Consider the following 18372-nt stretch of genomic DNA (forward strand, 5'->3'; position numbering starts at 1 on the left):
CAAGACACAAGAGAAACTTGTCCGTGAACTACTCTTTGCAGATGATGCCGCTTTAGTTGCCCATTCAGAGCCAGCTCTTCAGCGCTTGACGTCCTGCTTTGCGGAAACTGCCAAAATGTTTGGCCTGGAAGTCAGCCTGAAGAAGACTGAGGTCCTCCATCAGCCAGCTCCCCACCATGACTACCAGCCCCCCCACATCTCCATCGGGCACACAAAACTCAAAACGGTCAACCAGTTTACCTATCTCGGCTGCACCATTTCATCAGATGCAAGGATCGACAATGAGATAGACAACAGACTCGCCAAGGCAAATAGCGCCTTTGGAAGACTACACAAAAGAGTCTGGAAAAACAACCAACTGAAAAACCTCACAAAGATAAGCGTATACAGAGCCGTTGTCATACCCACACTCCTGTTCGGCTCCGAATCATGGGTCCTCTACCGGCACCACCTACGGCTCCTAGAACGCTTCCACCAGCGTTGTCTCCGCTCCATCCTCAACATCCATTGGAGCGCTTTCATCCCTAACGTCGAAGTACTCGAGATGGCAGAGGTCGACAGCATCGAGTCCACGCTGCTGAAGATCCAGCTGCGCTGGGTGGGTCACGTCTCCAGAATGGAGGACCATCGCCTTCCCAAGATCGTGTTATATGGCGAGCTCTCCACTGGCCACCGTGACAGAGGTGCACCAAAGAAAAGGTACAAGGACTGCCTAAAGAAATCTCTTGGTGCCTGCCACATTGACCACCGCCAGTGGGCTGATAACGCCTCAAACCGTGCATCTTGGCGCCTCACAGTTTGGCGGGCAGCAACCTCCTTTGAAGAAGACCGCAGAGCCCACCTCACTGACAAAAGGCAAAGGAGGAAAAACCCAACACCCAACCCCAACCAACCAATTTTCCCTTGCAACCGCTGCAATCGTGTCTGCCTGTCCCGCATCGGACTTGTCAGCCACAAACGAGCCTGCAGCTGATGTGGACTTTTTACCCCCTCCATAAATCTTTTTCCGCGAAGCCAAGCCAAAGAAAAAAAAATAATGTTAACTTGTTGACCACATGTTATTTGAAACTAATTTATTCAAGATTCCTTTATTGTCATGCAATTAAAAACCGGTGTAATATTGGACAAAATTAGCTTTCGTCTGTCATAAGGCAGACATGTGCGTCATCAGTAGAAATTGCCTGGTGCCCCTGACAATCGGAGAAAGAGAAACAAAAATGCACCCGCAGCTTCCCCGGCCACAGACTCCAGTCCAAATCATCGGCAACCTGAACCCCAGATCAGTACCTCCGATGCTATCAGGAAGTCTTCGATCCCCTCAGCACCCTCTCGCATCTCAGTTTTAATATCTGGTACCTCTTCAGCCAGTCTCCAGGAGTCCACAGCCAGGCACGAGGCTCTTGACTGCAGTTACTTATTATTATGCTTCCCCATTCAGATGCTGTTTTTCTTTACCCATCAATTTTTGATTTTCCCCATTAATCTGCAAGCAGTAATTCCTTTACTTCTATCAACACTGAAACAGACTAAAATTTCATCACTCATCGAGGGTATAATCAGTTTGATATCAACAGAGCCGACTACAACTTGTGAATGCAACAAGAGGTCGTGTTTTGATCTATTGAGGGAGAACTTTCTTGGCTTGACGTTTCTGGGGGGACCCCACTGCTGGTCCAAGCAATTGTCCACACATTAGTGATGCGAAAAGAATCACAGGATGGTAGGGAGTCACTGGGAGATCTGTGTGAAATATTTGCAACATTGCTGTGTCATTTGGGATTGGTGTGGGCATTGGGAATTTGTGACATTCAAAATGTTTTACACAATGTCACTGCATCACAGAAGTGTCAGATAAAATTCTTCAAAAGCGCAGCATGCAATTATTTCAGTGTATTTTTTTCCCTTCATTCATTTTTCCAGGATTGCGATCTTAGTTTGTTTTATTCTTGAATTTAGTGAGTGTATCTGCCACATCGCTCTCGGTCAAAGGAACATTTATTGTTGGCTCCAAATGAACTGCAAACTTTGAGTTTTTTCCACTCCAAAAATAAAAAAAAGTTTCTTAATTGCAGAACATTTGTGGAAGAGGGGGGAAAAAAATTGCATGGCTTCCAGATAAGCTGCTCCAAGAAGGGTATTTGGTTTCCAATGAGTTTTTTCTACTACAGTTGTAAATTCCATGAATTCCATTTCACTCCAGCTAAATTCCAATAAAGGGTAAATGTGGGGGGGGGGGGAGAAAGGAGAGAGAAGCAGAATTAAAATGAAATCCTTTTATTTCATCCTTGCAGACTAGCCTAAAGACTACATTATCTGTGCACCACTGGAGGGAAATGTTCTTTACTTCCTGATGGTGTTTGTTGGCTATTGTAGACACTTTCTTTTTCAAGTTCCATTCACAGCTTTCAGAACAAATTATTTTAACCGAGAAGATTGTAATATTCAAGAGAATTACATTTAAGTGTGGAAAACAGATTTGAAGGATTTGAAATCAACAGATGTCTGCTTGGCTTGCCAGAAAAGAGAAACCTTTAATTGAACACCTTGTGTATCGCTGAGTCCTCTCGCATTGCCTTCATCTTTGTACTACTCAATTTGCATTGGATCCGAGGCAAAGGGTCGTTTCTGAAATTCAGCTGTTCTATATTGTCCAAGTTTCCTATAGAATTTTATGCTCATTCCATGGCAGTCAGTTTTTAAAAAAAAAAAGTTATGTAATGTTCACTTTGAAAGAGGCCGAAGTTTGCATGCTGTTTGAATATTCCCAGGCAGCTGTTAAACTAGAGCAAACACCCTTTCCAAGAAATAGTATCCCACTTGTATTCGGTAAACGACATCACTGTTTCTGTGCAGAGTTACAGCTGCAAATACTGAATTTAAAAAAAAAAGTAATTTAAATTTGTTCCGTCGCATTTTGGAAATTGACCACTCAATAACCTGCCTGCTATTGTGCTTGTGTGCTCTTGCCATCAGTCTTGCACCCTTTCCTCTCCACTCTTCCACCCATTCCTCTTCTAGCTCCTCTCTCCACTCTTGCCTTTTCCTCCATTTCATTCTTTCCATTGGCTCTTAGACTGTAAGACATAGGAGCAGAAATGTGTTCTTCAGCCCATTGAGTCTGCCCTGCCATTCCATCGTGGGCTGATCCATTTTCCCATTCGGCCCCACTGCATGGCCTTCTCCCCATAACCTTTGATGCCAGGCTAAACAATAACCTATCCAGGTCTGCCTTAAATACACCCTATGACCTGCCCTCCCCATCACCTATGGCATCAAGTTCCTCAGATTTACCATCTTCTGGCTAAAGAAATTCCTCTGCCTCTCTGTTCTACTTGGGCACCGTTTAATCCTGAAGTTGTGGCCTCTTGTCCTAGACTCACCTACTATGGCAAAAAGCCTTTCTACATTTATTCTGTCCATTGGAAATGTTTCAATGAGACCCCACCCCAATTCCCCTAAATTCCAATGTATGCAGGCCAAGGGCTGTCACTGCTTGTGTGATAGCCCTTTCATTCCTTGAATCATCCTCATGAACCTTATTTGAACTCTCTCCAATGTCAACACCTCCTTTCTTAAATGAGGTACCTAAAACTGCTCACAATACTCTGAGGTTTCACCATTATCTTATAAGGCCTCAACGTCACATCCCTGCTCTTGTATTCTATTCTTGAAATGAATGCCAGTGTTGCATTTGCTGCCTTCACCACCAACTCAATCTGCAAGTTTATCTTTAGGCCGTCCTGCACGAGGTCCCTTTGCATTTGGGTATTTTCAATTTTCTCCCCATTTTAAACAAAATAGTCTGCTCCGTTTACTTTTTTTTTCTACCTGACACTTTCTGACATTGTATTTAATTTGTCTCTTTGCCCAGTTCAAGTCCTTTTGCAGCCTCCATGTATCCTATACATTACCTGCTCCTTCACCTGTCTTCATGGTAGCTCCTGGGAACTCATCTCTCTCCAGCTCTTATGCACACTATCCATGTCAGTTTCTTGCCGTTCCCAACGTGAGACTGAAGAAGGTTATAACTTTGGTTTTTTTTTCACCTAATTAGGTTTGTTTAGCGGGAAAACGAGGAAGGCACTAGCACTTGTACAATACTCAGCAATGAAGTTCTCTAACTTGGACAAGCACAAGGTAGAATTTAAATGTCAGATGGAAAGATTAAAAAACCTAATATAGTTTACTCTTGTACAGTTTATATAAAAAAATCCCCAGTATCTGGCACCTATGAGATTGGTAAATGCCAGATAAGCGAGTTTCCAAGTTGCTTGAGACTTAGTCTTCAAATGCCTAATTTTCAGTCACATTCCTTGAAAACATTAAGCATTGCTGCATCTGCCCTCCACAGAGCTGCCTGAAAGATGAACAATAGGTTATAGACGATTAAACCCCTCTCTTCAGGTTACAGATAAAACCGTACTAATATACACAGTAATATACTGATGAAGACTTTTACTAAGCAGGGATAAGAAAACACCTTAGTCACTCCAACGGCAAGTGGCATCAACCAGCTCTTTATCGTTTTATTCCAACACAACTTTATCCAAACAGCTGCTATGTGAAATGCTCAACCAAGGCTCTCCGCAGGCTGTATATTTTCTACCAGCTTTACCAAAGGTTTGTGTTGCTTCAGAAACCTCGACTTTTACAATTTTAAACTTTAAATTTTTATTTAACATTTTCCAACCATTTTCCATTTGTTCTTGGCCAGTTGCTGGAATTCCAGATAATGGGTAGTACTGTACTTGCCTTATAACCATTTACGGAGTAGAAACCGCACCGGTTCACTGATTTTGTGCGCCCTCTTCAGGCATTGGTCTCGGTAGATTGTTTCCTTGATTTAGTATGCATCTTTGTACAGCGTAGGCTTTGATTGAAATTCGGTAATGTGGATCTCAAAATTGAACAATAGCGGGTTGGTGGAACAAACCAGTGTCTACATTGCAGAGATCTGTCAGATGAGGGAAAAATTCCATCCATCCCTGGCCCATCCCTTCTCAAGTGAAGATGAACACGGTGCCTTGTAGCTTTTCAGCTTTAGGCACCGTGACTTGGAGGCGAATGCTTGCCAGGACAAACGCCTCCCTCTGGGTCCCACGCCACTGAGCCTGGCAGAGTGTGATGCATGACAGCCAGGGTGATGTGGGATTGCCCCACAGTAGTCTGTTTCAAGACCATGCTCACTGGCCGTTGTCCTTGCAGATCCGTCGCCCACCGAGTTTTATGCTGCAGACTGCCAGGGAAACTGTTTCCCGCGTTCTGCCACAGCTGCCAGCCCCTGCTGCCAGATTGACATGTGCTATTTGCCCATAGCTGGGGCCCTTCCCAGGTCCTGACGGCTGGGCGAGCCGAGCCTGGGGATTTGAAGTCAGAGTCGCCTTCTCCTAACCTTTGCCTGAAGAGGCAAAACCTACAAGGGGAAAAAATGATCTTTTATAAGAGGTGTTTTATTTCATTGCCTTGAAGCTGAGCTGATAATGTGACCATAGAAATTTAATTGGCCATTTCCAAATTAGGGTTAGGGTCTACTGCTTTGAATGTTGCCAAGTCTGAAACCATTGTTGTTAACTAATAGAATAGTATTAAAATTGTTGCAGGAATTTGTTGAAGCCTGGTCTCCAAACAATGCCCCCCCCCCACCCCACAGCCAGCCATAGACCAGTTTTCACTGAAATGAAACAATTTTGGTCTTGGTCAAGGCCCACCTTTATAGTCCATCATTTTCCATTGTGGGCAGTTTCTCCAAAGGCCTCTTCCTATTATATTACAGCTGCCAGGTTACAGTTTTTCAATGTTTTCTCCTTCTGATATCACGGTCACTCATTCCTATATAATGCCTCAGAGCGTTTATGGGATGGTTCTGTCGAAATACGATTGGTTGTGTAAGAACTAAAGGCTCGGTCCTTACCTGTTGCGGACATCGGCAGTGTCCACTGGGGTGCCGAAGCCTCTTCTAGTCGTATCCATGGACACTTGGTGACTCTGAAGGGTTTCTCATTTGCTTCTCCCTACCGTCTGGGGTGGCAAGCAACACTAATGTCAACTCTTTGTCTGCCTTACGTCAGGCAGAAGGCAATTTTGATGAAGGGTTCTGACCCGAAAACGGCCAGTCATTTTCTTGCCTGTGCTGAGTTCCTCCAGCAGGTTGTTTTCTTCCCCACCCCCACTTCATTGTTATATCCTGATGAGTTCTCCCAAGATGATCTCCTCAGCGGAGAAATTAATCTGAAGTGTAAAGGAAAAACAACATCAGCAGTTTTTGAACCCATCCTTAGTGAAAGATAGCAGACGCTGTGATTGTAGTAAAAACACGCAGAAGTGCTGGAGGAACTCAGCTGGTCTCTCAGCGTCCATAGGAGGTTTGAATGTATATTACCAATGTTTGGGCCAGAGTCCTTCTATAAGGTATAGCAAAAAGCAGGCAGTTGCCTGAATTAAAGACTGGGAGTGGGAGGACAGGCCAACAGGTGAAAGGTGTTAGAACATAGAATATTACAGCATAGTACAGGCCCTTCAGCCCTCGATGTTGTGCCAACCCATACTTTCCTTTTTTAAAAAAAGTACTCAACCTTCCCTAGCCCAATTTTTCTTCCAGCCACGTGCCTGTCAAATAGTCTATTAAAAGCCCCTAATTTTTCAGCCTCCACCACCATCCCTGGCAAGGCATTCCACTTGGGTGGGGGAAGAAATACTTATCCCTGATGTCTCCCGTAAACTTCCTTCCCTTTGTGCATAGGTCCTCTGGAATTTGCTGATCCTGCCCTGGGAAACAGGTGCTGGCATAATCTTGTAGACTTCTATCTAGTCTCCTCTCGTCCTTCTATGCTCCAAAGAGAAAAGTCCCAGTTCTGCTCACCTTGCCTCACAAGACTTATTTTCCAATCTAGGCAGCATCCTGGTAAATCTTTTCTGCACCCTCTCCATAGCTTCCACATCCTTCCTATAATGTGGCGACCAGAGCTGAACATCATACTCTGCAAGTGGTCTCACCAGAGATTTGTAGAGTGGCTACATGATCTCTACTCCTGCACTCAATCCCCCTATTAATGAAGCCCAGTCTCCCATAGGCCTTCATAACTATCCTATCAACCTGTGCAGAGACCTTGAGGGATGCAAAGATTTGTACCCCAAGGTCCCTCTGTTGATTGGATGTGATAAGAGAAAATATGATCATTGATTTTGGCTGTGTGGAAAAACAAAACAAGAAGAAAGGAGACGGGGTTGAAGATTGGTGAGGGTGGGGAGTTGGTTAATGAAAACTGAAGAAGGTGATGCTAACCCCATCTGGTGGAGGGTGCTCAGACAGAAGATGAGGTGCTGTGGAGTCCAGGAAGATGATAGTCAAGGTGTTGTGTTTCAGCAAGGCAGGAGTAAAGCACGCGAGGAAATGCTGGGTACTCCTCCGTCAAGGTGACCCACTCTCTCCCCGTAGAGACCTGTGCCGGAGTTAAACCTTGCTGAGATTACCTCATACTTGCACTGGGAATTGACTCTCGTTGTGTGCCACATTAGATCTACCACTCCATCACCTCCAATGGAAATTACAGATAGAAGCTTACTTTGTCACGTTGTGCAATGCTATTGCGACACCTCAGAATGTGATGAAGCCTGGTTTGACAGCTAAAGCTGGTGAGGAGCTTTGCCAGATATCCAGGGTGTTTTTTTGTGTGAGCAACTAGTTCAGTACACCTTCTGAGACTCTGGATGAGCTGAGTAAGCAAGATGGTCTCTTCACATCTGTTTTGAGTTTTTTTAATGTACCAATAAGAACAGGTCGTTATTCTATTCATATTTACTATATATATCTATCTATATAGATATAGATATTTTTATATCGAGAGAGAGAGAGAGAGAGTAAATATATATAGTAAATAGGGGGGATAGATTAGTCGGGAGAAATTTATTTTTCCTTTTTTCTCCTTTTCATCATTAAGACAAATGAAGGGGGTTTAACTACAGATTATGGATCATGTCCCAGAACAACATGATGATCCCATCAGAGAAGTATAAAATGCCTTGTGTTAGGGAATTGTGCACGGATTATTTGTATAATTTTTGTATTCAATATTTGGACATAAAATACAAGTTATGATATTATTGTTTAATTATAGAATTTGATGTCCTGAGCAAAATAAGTTAATGTAATAACTACAGATATGCTTCTAATTTTCAATGGATAAGTGATCTGATTTGATTTATGTTACCATTAGTTTACCTTGTGTAGAGTGTTTTTGTTAAACTCGATTATATAAAGAAAAAGAAAAAGACCAGGCCCATTATTTTGCCACAATTTCTACACTTTTTATGGTCATGCAGGAAAGACTAATCAATTGGATAAAATCTACCACAGTTAATCTTATAGATATTTGTTATTAAGGACTTTTTAGATGTCTAATTTCAGAAGAGATTCAATGGGAAATGAAGAGAGATTATTCAGATCTGCTTTCTCAATGCAATTGAATGTTTATAGTGGAGAGGGGAAAGTGATTATCAAGACAGATATTCTCTGTTTAAATCACTTCACTTACCTCCGTAAATGTCCGAAGGAGGGTTGACTGGTCGAACTCTGTCTTCCACCGCCTGGAGCGAAGTCACCCCACCTCCTCTGTTAAAAGGATGGCTGCTGAATGCGGCTCCAAAGGGGAGGGCTGATGAAGTTGCGATGATGCCGACAGCTCGCGACCCAGGAGCGTGAATTACAAAGAACCTATAGGGTCAAAAAAAAGACGATTACATTGACTGAGTTCTAAGATTGCACAGCGCTCGTGCCTGCTCTTCAATCAGTATAGTCTTGTTTTCCCTTCCCGCTGCGCATGTTTGACGTCACGTTGGCTCACGCTGCTTCTTTCAGCTTAAAAACACCACGCGATCTGTATTTTGGTCGTCGGCATAAAAGATCAATTCGCCTTTTTAAACTTGAGCAGGCGATTACGCACTTCTGTGTAGTTTTTTTTAAAATAAAATCACCTAATGAAGATGTGAAGTAGAGGAATGATGTTCCTGAATGTGTGAAATGAAAGTGGCTTGGAATCAATTCTCTTGAGCTCATGCTGGCAAGATTTGTGTGCAGAAAGAAGCAAGCAATGGAATAGGAAGAATATTTGATCTAATTCTCACTTTCCCACCCCTTCAATTTTCTTGCTGCTTCATGACTCTCTCCTGCCACAACCGCCCCCCCACCACATAACTCAGACACCCCCCCCCCCCCTCTATGAAGTGGTGGATTAGGTTAACTTGAGGGTGGGTAGCACATGCAGAAATCAAGTTGTGCAAACCATCTGCCACCAGTGTTCAGCAATAGAAACAAATCAATGAAGTAGAGAGTGCATTCCAGACATTGTTAATGGGGCTGGATAATAATAGCACTTTGCGTGATCTAATCTGTCCAGACATTTATTTATTTTTAGGTTGGGTGCATTCAGGTACATTATCTTCATTCACCTTTGCACAGCCACATGTGGTTTCAAATGTAAAACTGGAAGATTGGTGGGATTGTGTGGGGTTAACTTCACCTTGAAATGATCTATAACAAGATCTTTTATAGTCTGAAGGGAATCCACAGTAGCTGTAAATTGAAAACTTCTGGGTCAGAACACACTGCGTTAGTTATTGTAATGCTTTCTCTCAATAACGCAAATACATCCCAACTTTCAAAAGGCGCAGCACGTCTCACGTAGCAGTTAATGAAAAGCTATGACGGGATATATATGACCGGGGTTTGGATCTGGCACTGTCTGTAAGGAGCTTGCACCTTCTCCCCAAGTCTGTGTGGATTTCCCCTGGGTGCTCTGGTTTCCGCCCCCTTTCAAGAACGTGCAGGAGTTACAGTTAATTGGGGTATCTGGGCAGCGTGGGTCAGAAGGGCCTGTTGGCGTGCTATACTTCTAAATTTAATTTTTAAAAAATAATTTTAAAAAAATCCTTTCCCCTATGTTGGTCAGGTAGGATACGAACTTTGGGAAGCTCTGTCCTTTTTGTGAGAGTGACTGTTGTTGAATATTAGTGGGGAGGGCAAAGAAAGGACTTGTGTCTCAATGTTTCTCTGAAGTTGGACAGCATAGCAAATGGAAAATTCTGGGCTTACACTATGGTACCCCTCAGGGATGATTTCTGGTGTTGTCTGATGTTGGGTTGGAAAGAGAACCTCGGGAATCCAGAAGAGGGAAGCGAGGAAATGAAGGGATATTTTTATCCAGTAATTCTTTGAAAACCTTAAACTGGAATGTGGTCTTCCTTAAACCTAATAATTCATGCAATTTTTTTTCCCCACTAATCTTTTAAAAATTATCCATCGGGAAGATTGGATTTTTAATTTTTGAATTTAATTTGGTCTTTCAAATTGTCTACCAGTAGAGGACAGGTTCTCAAACAGTGGCTACATCCAATATAAAAGCAAAAGATTGTCACCTGGATGGATATTTGCAGTGGCCTGAGGAAGAATTTGGTTCGATCTAACATCTTAAACCCTAAAATATAGGAGCAGAAGTAGGCCCTTCAGCCCATTGAGTCTTCTCCAACATTCCATCATGAGCTGATGCATTCTCCCACTCAGCCCCATTCCCTGACTTTCTCGCTATAAACTTGGATATATTTTTTCCATTGTAGCTAATTAGAAAAAGCAACACATGTGTTCCTCATCATTTTAATTTAGATTCATCACTTTGAGTTTGTCCTAATTACTCACTCTGTTTGAGAATTCAATTACTTGATGCTCAACAGAAAGTTGTTTTTCCTTTCACAAACAAACCCTGTCCTTGTAGAATGACCACCGACCGGCTGGTTTGCTCATACACCATCATGAAGTGCTTTTTGAACAAGCTGAATGTTCACATACTCTCCAGCCTGCCAGCCACCCCTTGACCCACTTCAATTCACAAACCGAGGAAAGCAGTCAACATCAGGTGGCATCTTCCTCCCTGGCCCTACACTCAGCCTAGCAGCACCCAGTTGTCAAGGGCACCTCCATCAGACTGCTATTTATTGGCGACAATCCAGCTTCAGCACACCAAACGCACCCCCACCCTACGTGACCTGTGCATCTGCACGCTCCCTGAAATACGATCTGCGCCGTCGGCCACAAACAGGATTTGTGGTGCTGCTTCCTTGATGTCAGCCAGACCAAGAATTAAGTTATAACTTCTGAAAGAGTGATGCTCGCTGCCTGGTTGAGATGATAAACAGCTTTGAGTTCCAAGGGATAAAGGTCTCCAGTGACTTGTCCTGGGCCATGCTGTTGCAATGGTAAGAAAGTGCATTGTCATCTGGTTGCACAAGTACAACCTGACGAAACAGCAGTTCAAAACATGCTGACACACAACCAGACATGACACAAGTACAGACAAATAATGCACGTTGGACAAGTATTCATTTATACTTGTAAATAAATAGGTCAGTATTGTTTAGTAAATGAGTGTCTCAGGTGGTTAACGTGAACAATTCCTTTAGTTGTTCAGCGTTCTCACTGCCTGTGGGAAGAAGCTGTTCCTCAGACTTGTGGTGGCTTTGATACCCCTGCATTGCTTTCCCAACGGGAGCAGCTGAAAGATATTGTGAGCGGGGTGGAAGGGGGGTCCTCAGTGATTTTTGCAAACCCTCTTCGGACAGTGATCCAGGTAAATCATGTTGATTGTAGGCGGGGGGAGGGGGGGGGGAGAAAGAGACTCTCTGCCACTCATGGTCCTGTGGATTGACCTCTAATCCACTTCTCAGCAGCAGCACTGTGATGTGGACGGTCAGGACGCTCAGAGTTGAGCTCCTGGAGAAGATTTTTACTTTGAACAATTACAATATTACAAATTCAAAATACGTGTGTGTATGTACATATGTGCATGTGTGTGTGTTTATATATATATATATATATTTTAAATTCATTTCGTATTTATATATATTTATTATATTTATATATTATATTTTTATTATATATTTGTCTATCTGTCTCTATCTGTATAGAGAGAGATATAGATATTGAAAAAAGAATTAAAAAAACCCTACTACTATACCTTCCTCCCTCCAACCCCATAAAAGGAAAAGACCTTGTATATTATATAGAGAGAGACCTATGAGAGAAAGGGATTGCCTGAGATTCATCTAAATAGTAATAGCCACACTTTGTAAATATGGGCTCCATATTTTCCAAAACATATGATACCTAGCTCCTGAAGAAGGTTTACATAATGGTGGCCAGTAGCCTTGCTTCCTTCAGTCTTAGAAAGTGAAGTAGCTGTTGCACCTTCCTGACGAGAGAGATGTTCAGTGACCGTGATAGGTTACTCATTAAGTGAATTCCTCTCCCCTTCTGAATGAGATGTCTGTCGGCCTTGATGACTGCATCTTGGTATGCATGTCAACAAACGAGAAATTGAAAATGTTTGGATCCCCATGTGTGATGGCTACGGCAGTGAGGTGCAAACCTTGGAGCACCAAGGGGTGTACGGTAGCTTGAAAACAAATCCTAGCAGAATTTTAAATGTAGACAGAAAACACGGGGACAGGTCCTTCCGGCCCACGAGCCCAATTAACCTATAACCCCGTGTATGAGAGGAAACCAGAGTTCCCGGAGGAAGCCCATGCAGACATGGGGAGAACATACAAACTCCTTACAGACAGTGTAGGATTCAAACCTGGGTCTCTAGCTCTGTAATAGCTTCATGCGAACTCTTGCCCTAACAGTGCTACAGACCGTATTCCCGTTAAGGTTTTAAAACGGTCTGATATTAACTTGGGTCACAAATTTGCTCTGGAAAGGGAATGATATTCCAAGGGACCTCAGAAGCTGTACTTCTGACAGTCATCAAGAGAGGAAGTAAAGCAAACTGTGGAAACCATGGAGAAGAGCTCAGCAAGTGCCCTAAGGAAGCATTTCAAGGATGTACTCAAAGTCCTGAAGAAGTAAAGCAATCCCCTGGGTATCGCTGACCTATGACAGATCAGTGTGCAGTAAAAAATATTTGGAATGATATTGAGAACTTGAGGCCCTGAATTGGGATCTCAGAAGCACTGTACAAGTGGCCGGAGGAGGAGACCACCTTCCAGATGATCTACCCATCTGGTCCGTTGGCAACTACTTTTTCCACCTGTGCAAAGGTCTGTGGTTCCCACATTGGCCTCAGCCATTCCTGAACCCACGTAACCAGAGTGGAAGTAAGTCGATCCCCTCAATGAGGGTCTGTGTTAGAAGCCAAGTGTGCCTGTACTGCTTCCAACAATGCAACAGCGACTACACTTCAAAATATGTCCTTGGTTGCAAATCCTTTTGGAACATTGTTAAGTAATGCACAAGTGTAAGTCTTCATTGTGTATATGAATAGTTCAGAGTTGCATATTGCATTACAATATAGTGCAATACATCAGAGTGTTTGTTCATTTGCCAGGTTTTTTTGCAAGTCTTGGCTAATTTCCAAGCTCATGCTTTGACTTGGGATTTCTTGGAATTGGTCACCCTGGGAAAACTGATTAACCCCAGCTGGTCGCCACCTCCGAATGTTTCATGTTTAAGCTTGATAATTTCTGACTTTAAGGACCTGGGCTGTGATGTGCCTATCTTTGACTCAGGAGTGGAAGCAGACATTTTTGTTTCTCTGGAGTGAAACAAACTCTACAGACACATTGATTGTAGTAAATACACAAAAGTGCTGGAGAAACTCAGCAAGTCCTGCAGTCGAAAAGATATATAACCAAGATTTCAGGCCTGAGCCCTTCGTCAAGGACCGTGACGAAGGGTTCAGACCTGAAATGCTGGCTATATATCTTTGCTACCAATGGAGTTTCTCCAGTAAAACCCACTTGGTTTCGGGAATTCAAATACTTGCCACACTTTTCCTCAGCACCCTGCATCTGGAAATCAAGTCTTCTGAAGACTAATGTGATCTGAGTCATTTCTGTGTTGAATCATGCTTCTTTGGAACTTCAGCTAGGCGATTCTGCATTGGTTATGCATGAGATAACATCATTGCCTTGTGCAGTATTCCTGTCACAGGACTGTGGATCACTTTGGACGGTATCTTGGGAATTCCTGAACCAAGGAGCTCTTCGCAGAACAGTTGTGTTTTGAGATTGCTATGCTAACTGTATCATAACAGCTCAATGCTGTTACAGTGCAAGCAACTGGGGCTCAAATCTGGCACCATTTGTATGTTCTCTTTGTGTCTGCGTGGCGTTCCTCCAGATGCTCCGGATACCTCCAAATGTTCAAAATATACGGGAGTTGTAGGTTAATTGAGTGGCGTGTGCTTTTTCAGCCAACGAGGCCAGTTACCGTGCTCTATGTCTAAATTTAAAATTTAATTTAGTGTTACGAGCCCAGAGGACCCATAAACTTAGCAGCAATAGATATTCACCAAGACAAACGATTACTTAAAAGTTGCTTTTAATTAGCTTTAAACATGAAAACAGAATCACACTTTAACTTATTTATTGTTAACTTAACCCCTTTCTAATCCTAAGCGCATGTGTATGTTAGCGTGTGTAAGTTCAGAAAATTGTTTGGTTCACAGTCCAATCTCACCTCATTCTTCCAAATTCACTGGTTGCAGCCAATTCTTATAGTGTGCACAGAATTTAACATGTATTAAGTTCACCAGGCTTTGGTGCTCGAAAGGTAAATGGTTACTGCTCAGGAAGGTTCTTGTTGGTATTCATAGAGAGATTGGTTGTTCAAGGACATCCACAACTGATGTACTTCCATCAGACACCTCAGTGTCTTACTGACGAAACTTGCCCCATCAGGGTTCTCCAGATGATAACCTTTCTTTCAGGTCACCACAGAGTTCCTTTCTGTTTTTCTTATTCCAAGTGAAACATTAGACGGCCAGTCCTCTCCTCTTGCATGAACCATGAGGGCTTTGACCAGGCTGTCTTCCAAAAGCTTGCCAGCTTGTCCTGTCTCAATGCCAGAAAACTGCTGGCTGACACCGTCAAGTGATCTCTGCTTTTCTTTCTCTCTCTCACACACACTGAGCCTGAGATAGAGAGAAAGCCTGTTTGACTCTCTCTGCTTGCAAAACCACATGATCCTCTTACAACAGCAAGCCTCCTGCAGACAGTAGGGGAGCCAGCATTCTCTTTCATCTATTGCTTTTCGGTAAACAAGAATCCATTAATGACGTCTCTTGAACACTCTTCAAAGCTCTTGCAAAAAAAAAGCTGTGAGAGGCCACATAGTTCCAGTATTTCAAATAAGATCTGTTTTAAACTGTTTGCATGTGACCTACTCTAACAAACCTTTCCCAATTTATCTCCCCAAAACATTTCTATATACTCTATCACATTAGTAATTTTAATCTCTGGGAATGGCCACTGTCCATTCCACTTGTGATTTAACCTGATTGAGGCCCTTATGGTGGCCATCGATTTGATAGCCTCCAACTTCTTGCCACCCACAGCCCCAATCATGTTGCTGGTCCTCTTCCTCCGACTGTCCTACCTAATCAGCCAGCCTTTGCTCCCACGCATGGTCTTGATTTAAGATGCCACATTTTCAGTCGTGGGGATGAAAAGTCACAAGGATTTACGAGCGTTTGCGGCATCCATGTAACTGCCATGATGCTGCTGTGGTCTTTTATTCAGGTTCATTCAATTGTCTGGATCAGGTCTTCAGTTTGAAGCAGACAGATTAAACTGCTTTGACCCTGAGTGAAGCTTCTCATTTAAATGGCATCCTCATCACAAAATTTCCTTCTTCCAATCAAGCTTTTTGTTACCTTCCCTGACCAGATCTTTCTCTATTCACACACTTGTTTGTTTTTACTTTCTGCAGAGAATTGTACAAGCAGTTTATCAGCCCATACTGTTACTCCATGACAACCCATATATGGATAACTGTGGAACCTGCTGCTTTAATTAATTTTGTCTTTCTTGTTGTACATCCCATGAGATAAAATTGCATTTTTTTGTGTGGGGTTTTCGTGACCCATCTGGAAACCTTGGATTGCCTCATTTCCACAAACACTTGTTATGGATTCGGAACTAATTAACTGCCAATTGCTGTTAAAGACTATGTGATAAAGTGTCAGGAATAATTAGATCCCAGACCCATATCTGACCAGCAAAAGAAAGAGCTTGCATTTATTTCATGACTTTCCACAATCTCCTTTTGCTTGGTGTTTTATCACCAGATTTATGGGCTGTTCCCAGGATGGACAAAGTCGGACATCCAGAACCGCTGGAACACCATCAACTCAGAAAGGCACTTTGATCGGCCTGAAACCTTTCAGCATAAGGTGATGTTGGTGAGGGAATGTTGCCAACTGCTACTTTCCAGGCTGCAGGGATACACCGAGGCTTGGCTGAGCCAATGCGTGGATACTTCTGGGAAGGAGCACAGTCTAGTGCTGGGGTGGCCAACCTAATTTTTTATTTAGACATCCAGCACAATAACAGTTCATTTCAGCCCATGAGTACAGACCAGGGGGTGTATGTTCATTGGGTGGCATGGACTCGTAGGCCGAAAATAGCCCGTTACCGTGCTATTTAAAAAAAAACTGAAAGGTTGGCCAACCCTGGTCTAGTGTCTTCTGTAATCAAGCATTGAAGGGCTGAGACCGTGGGGAACCTCCTCAAACAAACGGGGGGGGGGGGGTGGTTGGAGGAGGAGAGTGAGTAATGACAAGGTGTCACAGAAATAGAAATGAATGTAATAATGTACAGTGAAAATTAAACAGAGTGGGAAGAAACTTTGAATAGTTTTTGAAAATAAAGTCTAATTTGTTTTTAAAGTTTTATTACCTCCCTACATTTACCTATCTCAATAATGTTGGAAACATTGGAATCAGTCGATTAGTTCCAGAAGCAACAAAGCGATTTAAAGAAACAGGGTGTCCCTCCTGAACAGTTCTATCATTCAGTGAGATTGTGTGGTTGACTCCACCAACCTGCCCTTGCTCGAATCCTGCTCCTGTTCACAGTGGGATAGGTTAAGGATGAAATGTACTGGGAATACTTTCCTTCATTTTCCTGAAACGAATATGGTGAAATTTGTTTTGAGCCACCTGAGAGGCCAGGTGGAAATTGCAGCATTGGACCTGGTGATAGGATTCATTCAAGCTTGATATTTAGGCTTGTAAAGTTTGGTCTGGAGACACTATTTCTAATCCCACTACGGCAGCTCAGAAATTTAAATTTGAAGAGACCCTGAATCTGAGTTACAGTCAGATTATTTCGTCATCACTTCCAAATACCTAAATATAGCCATTCCCCGACATATTGTACATCCAAGTTCCATTCTGACTGACTGGTCAGATCTCAAAGTGGACGTATGTAGTCCCCATGCTATCAGCCCCCCACCCCCCACTGATCCCACGTCCCCATGCTCTCCCGACAGCCTGATATCAGCCCCCCCCAACTGAACCCACTGCCCCGTGCTCTCCCGACAGCCTGCTATACCTTTACAGTTGGTAAAGTGTGCACGACACTAGAGTGGGAATACATAACATTGAGCTGCACCCCATTGGAACAGGGAATTGGGAGTGTGTGTTGAAGTCCCTGTCTTGTCAGAGTGTGCTAGTTGCTGAATATCACTGCACGTGTATAATAGAGAGTAGGTGGCCACTGGTATCGGCGATCACTGTATCTGATGTGAATGCCTATATAGTTTTAGTATCAAGTGTCTTTTGTATTCCCCGTTATGATTTCCCCGTGTACAATAAAGATCATCCCTTGTTTGTTGGCCTGTGTCTAGACTCGCTTCTCTGTGAACCCACCGAACCTGACTTAAATCTCACGCAGCACCATCCCAGTTATGTTTGTGACTTAACCCAACCCAATACCTGATTGAGGCCCGATTGTAGCCATCAACGTGATAGCCACCAACATCCTGCCGCCCACGTCCTCATTTAGGTTGCTGGCCCTCTCTTTCCGATTGTCCTACCTAATCAGCCATCCTCTGCCCCCATGCCTGGTCTTGGTTCAAGATGTCATGGGGATAAGAAAATTCGCAAGGAATTTTGGGAGTTTGCAACATTTGTGGAACCGTGCCACGATGATGCTGTGATCGTTTACTGAGGTGCATTCAAATGTTTAGACCGGATCTTTGGCTCAGCCAGAAACTGACTCAAAAGTCAGACAGATTAAGCTGCTTTAACCCTGAGCGAAGCTTCTCATTTAATGCCATTCTCATTGCAAAATTTCTTTGTTCCAGTCAAGTTCTTTTTAGCCATCCCTGACCAGATCTTTGTCTATTTACACATTTGTTTGTTTTCATTTTCTTTGAAGAACTGTCTTCTAACACTTATCTTAAATCTTCAGTTGGCTGCCTGGAGTTTGGAGCAACGCTACAATGCTCCTTTTCCATGTATGTTTTTAGGAGTATCAGGTAACTGATTTTTAAAAATTAGTTGGTTTTTTTTTTGCATGATGTTTCTGCAAGAAGCAAGC

At 43.1% G+C, this 18372-nt stretch overlaps 1 protein-coding gene across 2 annotated transcripts in view; it reads left to right on the top strand.

The window, feature by feature from the left end:
• fam171a2a (family with sequence similarity 171 member A2a) overlaps window positions 1-18372 on the top strand; it is a 209944-nt gene that overhangs the window by 49105 nt on the left and 142467 nt on the right. The window lies entirely within an intron of this gene.

The sequence above is a fragment of the Narcine bancroftii genome, chromosome 12 (assembly GCF_036971445.1).
Source record: "Narcine bancroftii isolate sNarBan1 chromosome 12, sNarBan1.hap1, whole genome shotgun sequence".
Classification (NCBI taxonomy): domain Eukaryota; kingdom Metazoa; phylum Chordata; class Chondrichthyes; order Torpediniformes; family Narcinidae; genus Narcine; species Narcine bancroftii.